This window comes from Lontra canadensis, unplaced genomic scaffold (genome assembly GCF_010015895.1).
Source record: "Lontra canadensis isolate GAN:19392208 unplaced genomic scaffold, GSC_riverotter_1.0 scaffold16, whole genome shotgun sequence".
Taxonomy (NCBI): Eukaryota; Metazoa; Chordata; class Mammalia; order Carnivora; family Mustelidae; genus Lontra; species Lontra canadensis.
This window is the reverse complement of record NW_022631010.1, coordinates 4069421-4079839: the sequence shown is the minus strand read 5'-3', so window position 1 is coordinate 4079839 and position 10419 is coordinate 4069421.

The window sequence follows — 10419 nt, the reverse complement described above, 5'->3', positions numbered from 1 at the left end:
TTCCATCCCAAAGCAACAGAATACACATTCCTCTCTAGTGCACATGGAACATTCTCCAGAATAGATCACATCCTGGGTCATAAATCAGGTCTCAACCGGTATCAAAAGATTGGGATCATTCCCTGCATATTTTCAGACCACAATGTTCTGAAGCTAGAACTCAATCACAAGAGGAAATTTGGAAAGAACCCAAATACATGGAGACTAAACAGCATCCTTCTAAAGAATGAATGGGTCAACCAGGAAATTAAAGAAGTATTGAAAAAATTCATGGAAACAAATGATAATGAAAACACAGTGGTTCAAAATCTGTGGAACACAGCAAAGGCAGTCCTGAGAGGAAAATATATAGTGATACAAGCCTTTTTCAAGAAACAAGAAAGGTCTCAAATACACAACCTAACCCTACACCTAAAGGAGCTGGAGAAAGAACAACAAGGAAAGCCTAAACCCAGCAGGAGAAGAGAAATCATAAAGCTCAGAGCAGAAATCAATGAAATAGAAACCAAAAAAACAATAGAACAAATCAACGAAACTAGGAGCTGGTTCTTTGAAAGAATTAATAAGATTGATAAACCCCTGGCCAGACTTATCAAAAAGAAAAGAGAAAGGACCCAAACAAAGTCATGAATGAAAGAGGAGAGATCACAACCAACACCAAAGAAATACAAACAATTATAAGAACATATTATGAGCAACTCTACACCAGCAAATTTGACAATCTGGAAGAAATGGATGCATTCCTAGAGACATATAAACTACCACAACGGAACCAGGAAGAAATAGAAAACCTGAACAGACCCATAACCAATAAGGAGATTGAAACAGTCATCAAAAATCTCCAAACAAACAAAAGCCCAGGGCCAGATGGCTTCCCAGGGGAATTCTACCAAACATTTAAGGAAGAATTAATTCCTATTCTCTTGAAACTGTTCCAAAAAATAGAAATGGAAGGAAAACTTCCAAACTCATTTTATGAGGCCAGCATCACCTTGATCCCAAAACCTGACAAGGATCCCATCAAAAAAGAGAACTACAGACCAATATCCTTGATGAACACAGATGTGAAAATTCTCACCAAAATACTAGCCAATAGGATTCAACAGTACATTAAAAGGATTATTCACCACGACCAAGTGGGATTTATTCCAGGGTTGCAAGGTTGGTTCAACATCTGCAAATCAATCAATGTGATACAATATATTAATAAAAGAAATAACAAGAACCATATGATACTCTCAATAGATGCTGAAAAAGCATTTGACAAAGTACAGCATCCCTTCTTGATCAAAACTCTTCAAAGTGTAGGGATAGAGGGCACATACCTCAATATCATCAAAGCCATCCATGAAAACCCCACTGCAAATATCATCCTCAATGGAGAAAAACTAAGAGCTTTTCTGCTAAGGTCAGGAACACGGCAGGGATGTTCATTATCACCACTGTTATTCAACATAGTACTAGAAGTCCTAGCCTCAACAATCAGACAACAAAAGGAAATTAAAGGCATCCAAATTGGCAAAGAAGAAGTCAAACTCTCACTCTTTGCAGATGATATGATACTATATGTAGAAAACCCAAAGGACTCCACTCCAAATCTGCTAGAACTTGTACAGGAATTCAGTAAAGTGTCAGGATATAAAATCAATGCACAGAAATCAGTTGCATTTCTTTACACCACCAACATGACAGAAGAAAGAGAAATTAAGGAGTCAATCCCATTTGCAATTGCACCCAAAACCATAAGATAACTAGGAATAAACTTAACCAAAGAGGCAAAGAATCTATACTCAGAAAACTATAAAGTACTCATGAAGGAAATTGAGGAAGACACAAAGAAATGGAAAAATGTTCCATGCTTATGGATTGGAAGAACAAATATTGTGAAAATGTCTATGCTACCTAAAGCAATCTACATGTTTAATGCAATCCCTATCAAAATCCCATCCATTTTTTTTCAAAGAAATGGAACAAATAATCCTAAAATGTATATGGAACCAGAAAAGACCTCAAATAGCCAAAGGAATATTGAAAAAGAAAGCCAAAGTTGGTGGCATCACAATTCCAGACTTCAAACTCTATTACAAAGCTGTCATCATCAAGACAGTATGGTACTGGCACAAAAACAGACACATAGATCAATGGAACAGAATAGAGAGCCCAGAAATAGACCCTCAACTCTATGGTCAACTAATCTTCGACAAAGCAGGAAAGAATGTCCAATGGAAAAAAGACAGCCTCTTCAATAAATGGTGTTGGGAAAATTGGACGGCCACATGCAGAAAAATGAAATTGGACCATCTCCTTACACCACACACGAAAATAGACTCAAAATGGATGAAGGACCTCACTGTGAGAAAGGAATCCATCAAAATCCTTGAGGAGAACACAGGCAGCAACCTCTTCGACCTCAGCCGCAGCAACATCTTCCTAGGAACATCGCCAAAGGACAAGGGAAGCAAGGGCAAAAATGAATGACTGGGACTTCATCAAGATCAAAAGCTTTTGCACAGCAAAGGAAACAGCTAGCAAAACCAAAAGACAACTGACAGAATGGGAGAAGATATTTGCAAACAACCTATCAGATAAAGGGCTAGTATCCAAAATCTATAAAGAACTTACCAAACTCAACACCCAAAGAACAAATAATCCAATCAAGAAATGGGCAGAGTACATGAACAGACATTTCTGCAAAGAAGACATCCAGATGGCCAACATACACATGAAAAAGTGCTCCACATCACTCGGCATCAGGGAAATACAAATCAAAACCACTATGAGATACCACCTCACACCAGTCAGAATGGCTAAAATTAACAAGTCAGGAAATGACAGATGCTGGCGAGGATGTGGAGAAAGGGGAACCCTCCTACACTGTTGGTGGGAATGCAAGCTGGTGCAGCCACTCTGGAAAACAGCATGGAGGTTCCTCAAAAAGTTGAAAATAGAGCTACCTTATGACTGAGTAATTGCACTACTGGGTATTTACCCTAAAGATACAAATGTAGTGATCCGAAGAGGCACGTGCACCTGAATGTTTATAGCAGCAATGTCCACAATAGCCAAACTATGGAAAGAACCTAGATGTCCATCAACAGATGAATGGATACAGAAGATGTGATATATATATATACAATGGAATACTATGCAGCCATCAAAAGAAATGAAATCTTGCCATTTGTGACGACATGGATGGAACTAGAGGGTATTATGCTTAGCGAAATAAGTCAATCAGAGAAAGACAACTATCATATGATCTCCCTGATATGAGGAAGTGAAGATGCAACATGGGGGGTTTGGGGGTTAGGAAAAGAATAAATGAAACAAGATGGGATCAGGAGGGAGACAAACCATAAGAGACTCTCAATGTCACAAAACAAACTGAGGGGGTCTGGGGGGAGGGGTTAGGGAGAGGGTGGTAGGGTTATGGACATTAGAGAGGGTATGTGCTATGGTGAGTGCTCTGAAATTGTAAACCTGGCGATTCACAGACTTGTACCTCTGGGGCTAATAATACATTAAATGTTTATAAAATTTTTTAAAAAATAAGGACTTAATATTTACTTAAGGATTCTTCTTTAAGAATGAAGAAAAATACAAGTAAATTACATCCAAGGTAAGCTGAAGGAAGGAATTAATAAGCATATGACCATAAGTCAATGAAATAAAAAAAAAGAACAAGAATAAAGGAAATTAACAACACAGAAGTTTGTTTCTTTGAACAAATTAGTAAAATTAACATTGCAGGAGCAAGACTGATCAAGAAAAATTTCTGGTTTCAAGAAAGAAGGGTTATTATTAAGATCATAAAAACATGAAAAGGGTACTAAAAGTATTATTAATTACATTATACTAATACATTTCACAAAAGATAAAATGTCAAGTTGCTCAAAAGACAAAAATTACCAGAGACAAGATTAAAGAGAAAATCAGAATAGTTCTTATCTATTTAAGTATATGAATAAATTATCCACAATCTCCAAATAAAACTCTAGACTCAGATAATTCAACTGGAGATTTCTTTCTTTTAAGATTTTGAAAATTTATTTATTAGAGAGCACAAGCAAGGGGAGTGCAGAGGGAAAGGAAGAAGCAGGCCTCTGGCTGAGCAGGGTGCCCCACTCAGGGCTGGATCTCAGGATCATGACTTGAGTCAAAGGCAAACATTTAACCAGCTGAGCCACCCAGGGGCCCCTCAACTGGAGATTTATAGCAAACATTTAAGGAGGAATTTCTCACAAAATTTTAAAGAAAAGGTGAAACATCTCCTAACTTGTTTTATGAAGCCATCACAACAAATACTAAAATCTGGCAATGACATGATATGAAATCTACAAATAGCTCTCACGAACACAGACAGGCATCCTAAACAGGTATTAGTGGATAAAATGGAGCAGTTTATTATAGAAATTATATTATTTATTTATTATAAATAATAATTTATAAGTGTATTAAATCATTATATAAATAATATAATGCACCAATATTTACTAGAGTTGATTCTGGGAATACAAGGGTATTATAAAATGAATTATAAAGTGAATCAATGTATGTAGAATCATTGAGATTATTTCCTCATCATTTTGCAGTCTGCAGTCTGTTGTGATACTCTATTTCATTCCTAATATTGACATTTTGTGTTTCTTTTTTTTTTTCTTTTTGTCAGTCTTGGCCAGAAGTTTGTCAATTTTATTGATCTTTTCAAGGAAGCAGCTTTTGTTTCATTGATTTTTCTCTAGTTTTTCTGTTTCCAATTCCATTGATTTCTGCTCTTACTTTTATTGTGTCCTTCCTTTTGCTTGACTTGGGTTTAATGTGTTCTGCTTTTTCTAGTTTCTTCAGGTGAGAACTTGGATTATTGATGACCGCCCCCCCCCTTTTTTTAAACCTTTCCTCTTTTCTAATTTAAGCATTTAGTGTTCTAATTTGCCCCCTCAGGACTGGTTTAGCACAAATTCTGAATGTGTTGAATTTTCATTTTTATTCAATTTAGTGTATATTTTATTTCACTTGTGATTTTCTCTGAAGAAATGTGTTGTGTAGCTTCCAAGTGTTTGGAGACTTTTCTGTTTTATTTCTGTTATTAATTTCTAGTCAGATTCCATTGTGGTCAATCTTACAGGGAACAAACTCTGATTTACAATCCTTTTTAATCAGCTGAGTCTTGTTTTATGGCCTACGATATAGTCTACCTTGGTATATGGCCCATAGGAGCTTGGAAGAAATACATATTCTGCTCTAGTTGGGTAGAGTGGCCTATAAATGTCACTGAGATCCTGTGGTTGATGATGTTATTTTCTCTATTGATGGTAATGATTTCCTTTCTTGTTGTTGTCAATTGCTGAGAAGGAGTGGAGATATCCCCAAATGTAATTGTATATTTGTCTATATTTCCTTTTAACCTCTTGCAATTATTTCTTCACGTATTTTGCAGCTTTGTTGTTTGGAACATTCACATTAGATTTTCTCTGTCTTGATGTATTTGTCCTTTTATCATTATGTAATGACATATAATTCTTTGCTCTGATGTCTACTTTTCTGATGTTAATAAAGTCATTCCTGCTATTATTTTTTAATGTTCACATGATATATAATTTTCTATTCATTTATTTACAACCTATTATATAGTTAAATTTGATGTGAGTTCAAATTAAAAAAATTTTGATGTGAGTTCTTATAGATAGCATATATTTAGATTATTGTCTAGTATACCCTGACAATCCCTAACTTTTAATTTGTGTATTTAGATAATTTAAATGTAATTAATGGTATGATAAGGCTTAAATATTTCATATTATTTTTGTTTCCTTTGTTATTTTATTTATCTCTTCCTCTTTTCTGCCATTCTGTGAATTATTTGAACATTATTTAGAATTCTATTTGAGTTATCTATAGTATTTTTGAGTGTAACTCTAATTAAAGATTAAATACTCTCAGTATTACACTTATATCCATAACTTGTCAGTCTACTGAAGAATCATTTTACTGATTCAGGAGAGGTTTAGAAAACTTATCTCCTTTATGTCTTCTTGGTCTTTCCTATTTAAAACATAATTGACTTACTATAGTACCCAAAGGAATCTACAGATTTAATACAACCTTTATCAAAATATCAACAGCATTTTTCACAGAACTAGAACAAATAATCCTAAAATTTTTATGGAACCACAATAGATCCTGAATAACCAGAGCAATCTTGAAAAAGAAAAACAAAATTGGAGGTATCACAATTCCAGACTTCAAGGTATATTACAAAGCTGTAGTGACCAAAACAGTATGGTACTGGCACAAAAAAGGCACATAGATCAGTGGAACACAATAGAAAACCCAGAAATAAATCCACAATTATATGATCAATTAATCTTCAACAAAGGAGAATTGAATATATAATGGGAAAAAAGACATTCCCTTCAATAAATAGTATTGGGAAAACTGAACAGCTACATGCAAAAGAATGAAATTGGACCACTTTCTTTCACCACACATGAAAACAAATTCAAAGTGGATGAAAGACCTAAATGTGAGGCTGAAACCATAAAAATCTTAGAAGAGAGCTCAGGCAACAATTTCTCTGACATTGGCAGTAGCAACATTTTTCTAGTTACATCTTCTGAAGCAAAGGAAATAAAAGCAAAAATAAACTATTGGGCCTACATCAAAGTAAAAACCTTCTGCATAGTGACAGAAATAAACAACGAAACTAAAAGGCAACCTATTGAATGGGAGAAGGTATTTGGAAATGCCATATGTGATAAAGGGTTAGTATAAAAAATACATGAAGAACTTATAGGGGCGCCTGGTTGGCTCAGTTGTTAATGTCTGCCTCTGGCTCAGGTCATGACCCCAGGATTCTGGGATTGAGCCCTGCATCAGGCTCCTTGCTCAGCAGAAAGCCTGCTTCACCCTCTCCTGCTCCTCCTGCTTGTATTCCCTCTCCCACTGTGTGTCTCTCTCTCTGTCAAATAAATAAAATCCTTAAAAAAAAAAAGAACAAAAAAACCCAGAACTTATAAAACTCAACACCCAAAAAACAAATAATCTAATTAAAAAATGGGCAGAAGACATGAACAGATATTTCTCCAAAGAAGACTTAGAGAAACAAATGAGCAAAGGCGGGGCGGGGGAGGGAGAGAGATGAACCAAGAAACAGACTCTTTTTTTTTTTAATTTTTATTTTTAAATTTTTAAATAAGCATATGTGTTTTTATCCCCAGGGGTACAGGTCTGTGACTCGCCAGGTTTACACGTTTCACAGTACTCATCATCAGACTCTTAACTATAGAGAATACATCAGACTCTTTAACTATAGAGAATAAACTGGTTACCTGAGGGGAGGTGGTGGGGGGACGGGTGAAATAGGTAAAAGGGATTAAGGAGTGCACTTATCATGATGAACACTGAGTAATGTATAGAATAGTTGAATCACTCTATTGTACTCATGAAATGAATATAATACTATATGCTAACTGTACTGGAATTAAAACTTTAAAACAACAAGAAAATAAATGACTTTAATATTTCTTATACACATTAAGGACCACAATAGAGTGTTACAATTTTTGCTTCAACTGTCAAAAATAATTCAGAAAACTAGAAACTAGAAGGAAATTATATTGTATTTACCCATGTTTTTGTTCCTTCTGTTGTTCTTTCCTACTGATATTACAACATTTCTTTTTATTCACTTCCTTTCTGTGTAAAGAATTTCCTTTAGCCATTCTTTTAGGTTGGTCTACTTATGACTTACCCCCTCCTCAGTTTTCCTTCAACTGAGAGTGTGTTTATTTGCTCTTTATTCTTGAAATATAGTTTCCCAGATATAGCTATCTGGCTTACACTTAATATTTTCTTAGTACTTCAAAAATGTTATGCCACTTTCTCCTGGCCCTTATAGTTTCTTATGAGAAATCTCCTGTCCTTTGGATTGTTTTTCCCCCCCTATGTGTTATGGGGTTTTTAATTTTTTTCCCTTCCATTTTTTTCCCCCTAGGTACTGTGAAGGTTTTCTCTCTGGCCATTATGAAGACTTTTTTCTTTGTCTTTATTTTCAGAAAAGTAAATTTGCTATGTCTTGGGTACATACTTTTTTGGGGGTGTTTATTTTTACTTTAGTCATCTTCTTGCATCTATAAATTTTTCTCTCTCTCTTTCTCTTTTTTTTTTCCAACTGGGAGGCTTTGGCCCTTATTTCCTGAATTATTTTGTATTCTACTCTTTTCCCTTCTTTTTTTCTGAGACTTCAATGCCGTGAATGTTACATATTTTGTTATAATCCCACAGGTCACTGAGGCTTGGTTCATTAACTTTTCAATGTATTTCTCGCTGTTGTTCAGACTAATGATTCTGCCTGATCTTTAAGTTTACTAATTCTTTCCTTTGTCCCCTCCATTCTGCTATTCAACCTATCTATTGAGTTATTTATTTTTGTTATTGAATTTTCCTGCTCTAAAATTTCCATTGGATTCTTCTTTATATCTTTTATTTCTTTGCTGAGAGTTTTCATGTGTTTAGAGTCTTACTTCCCTTGAAAAAATTTTGTTTCAAGTGTGTTAATTATTGCCTATTGAAGCATTTTTATGATGGCTACTTTAAAATCCGTGTCAGGTAGTTTAAACGTTTGTATCATCTCTGTGTTGGCATTCATTGATTCTCTTTTCTCATTCAAGTTGAGATCTTCCAGTTTATTTAGTATTATGAGTGATTTTTTTAATTGAAATCATGACCTTTTGGGTAATATGTCATGCATTCTAGATCTTAATTAAATCTTTTGCTTTATCAGGACTCTTCTGATACCACCCCATTGGCACAGCCTCCTTTCTATCTGGTGCAGGTGGAAGTCCTGTTTCTCTACCTTGTCTCTGTGGACTTGGGGGGTAGAGGAGCTCTTCATCATTATGGAGTAAGGGTAGGATTTCAGGCCTCCCATGAAGCTCCTACTGATGCCACTCTGACTGGAAGGGGGAGAAACACCTCATTACTGCTCTAAACATGGCCTTAACTGATTGAGACTGTGTGTGTGTATGTGTGTGTGTGTTGGCCTTCTTACCTCTTAGTCAAACAGCACACTGAATTCTCCAAGAAAGGTGGTATATCCTGAAGTACCAAACAAATGATGTTTATCTTGGAACATTAAGATCTAATTGTGCTGGCAGCCTGTAGGCATATCCTGAGCTTTGTGGAACATCACAGAGGGTGAGGCGAGGAACTGCATGTTCAGACCACCATCCATGAAAGGAGCAGGCTAGAGATTTGGCGATAGAAGAGCTCTGCTGACTGGTGATCAGTGTCACTACTGGTGATTTAAGTCAGCCAAAAAAAAATTTGACATGTAATATCAACCTACTTCCCCTGGAACATATAGGGGCTCCTCAAAAACCCTGCCATTCTTGGATACAATATATGGACAGGGTACATTGTTAGTATTGGTGAGAATGTATTAAGAATTAAAATGGGGGTACCTGGGTGGCTCAGTGGGTTAAGCCTCTGCCTTCAGCTCAGGAGCCCCGCATCAGGCTCTCCGAGCCTGCTTCCCCCGCTGTCTCTGCCTACCTCTCTGCCTACTTGTGATCTCTTTCTCAAATAAATAAATAAAATCTTTTTTAAAAAAAGAATTAAAATGTTTTCATGCATTTTCATACCTGTTTCCTGGTTCATTCATATGGTCTCTGTCCCACCTAAGCTTTTTGTTTTTGTAGTAGTAGTTGTTGTTTTGTCTTGCTTTAGCAAATAATTGACAAAGACAATCTAACTTCCAGTGAAAAGTGATTGGCTTAGTTTCCATGTAAGGATTATGTAAGATGACTAAAAGAAACACATGGAATAAAGAGGGGGTGGTCAAAGAAAAATAATATTTTTTTCTAGAAAAAATGCCACCAAGTAAAATAAAATACTGAATGACTATTATTAAAAGTGTTATGCCACTATGGTTTGTCAATTTTTTATTTTTTAAAAGATTTTAGACAGAAAGAGGAAGTGAGCATGAGAGGGGGAGGGTCAGAGGGAGAAGCAGACCACCTGCTGAGCAGGGAGCCTGACTTCAGGATCATGACCTGAACTGAAGGCAGTCACTCAACCAACTGAGTCACCCAGGTGCCCAAGTTTGTCAACTTCAGACCTCATCTATTATTTTATAGCAATAGTAGATGAAGCTGTATTTTATCTAGTTTATCTCTGAAACCCTCATTCTTTTATAGTGTGAACTTGTTGTTGCTCTACAGACTATATAGCTCTCATCCTCTGATTTTGTTTTAATAACCTTCTGAGTTGGCACAAATATCCCTGGAAGTCATATGTAAAATTTTCAGTTACTCCTTCTTTCTGTTCAAGTGACTTCTTTTATTTCTTTATTTTTAATAAAAAATTTTATTTATTTATTTGAGAGAGAGAGAGAAAGAGAGCACAAGCAAAGGGGAGCAGTGA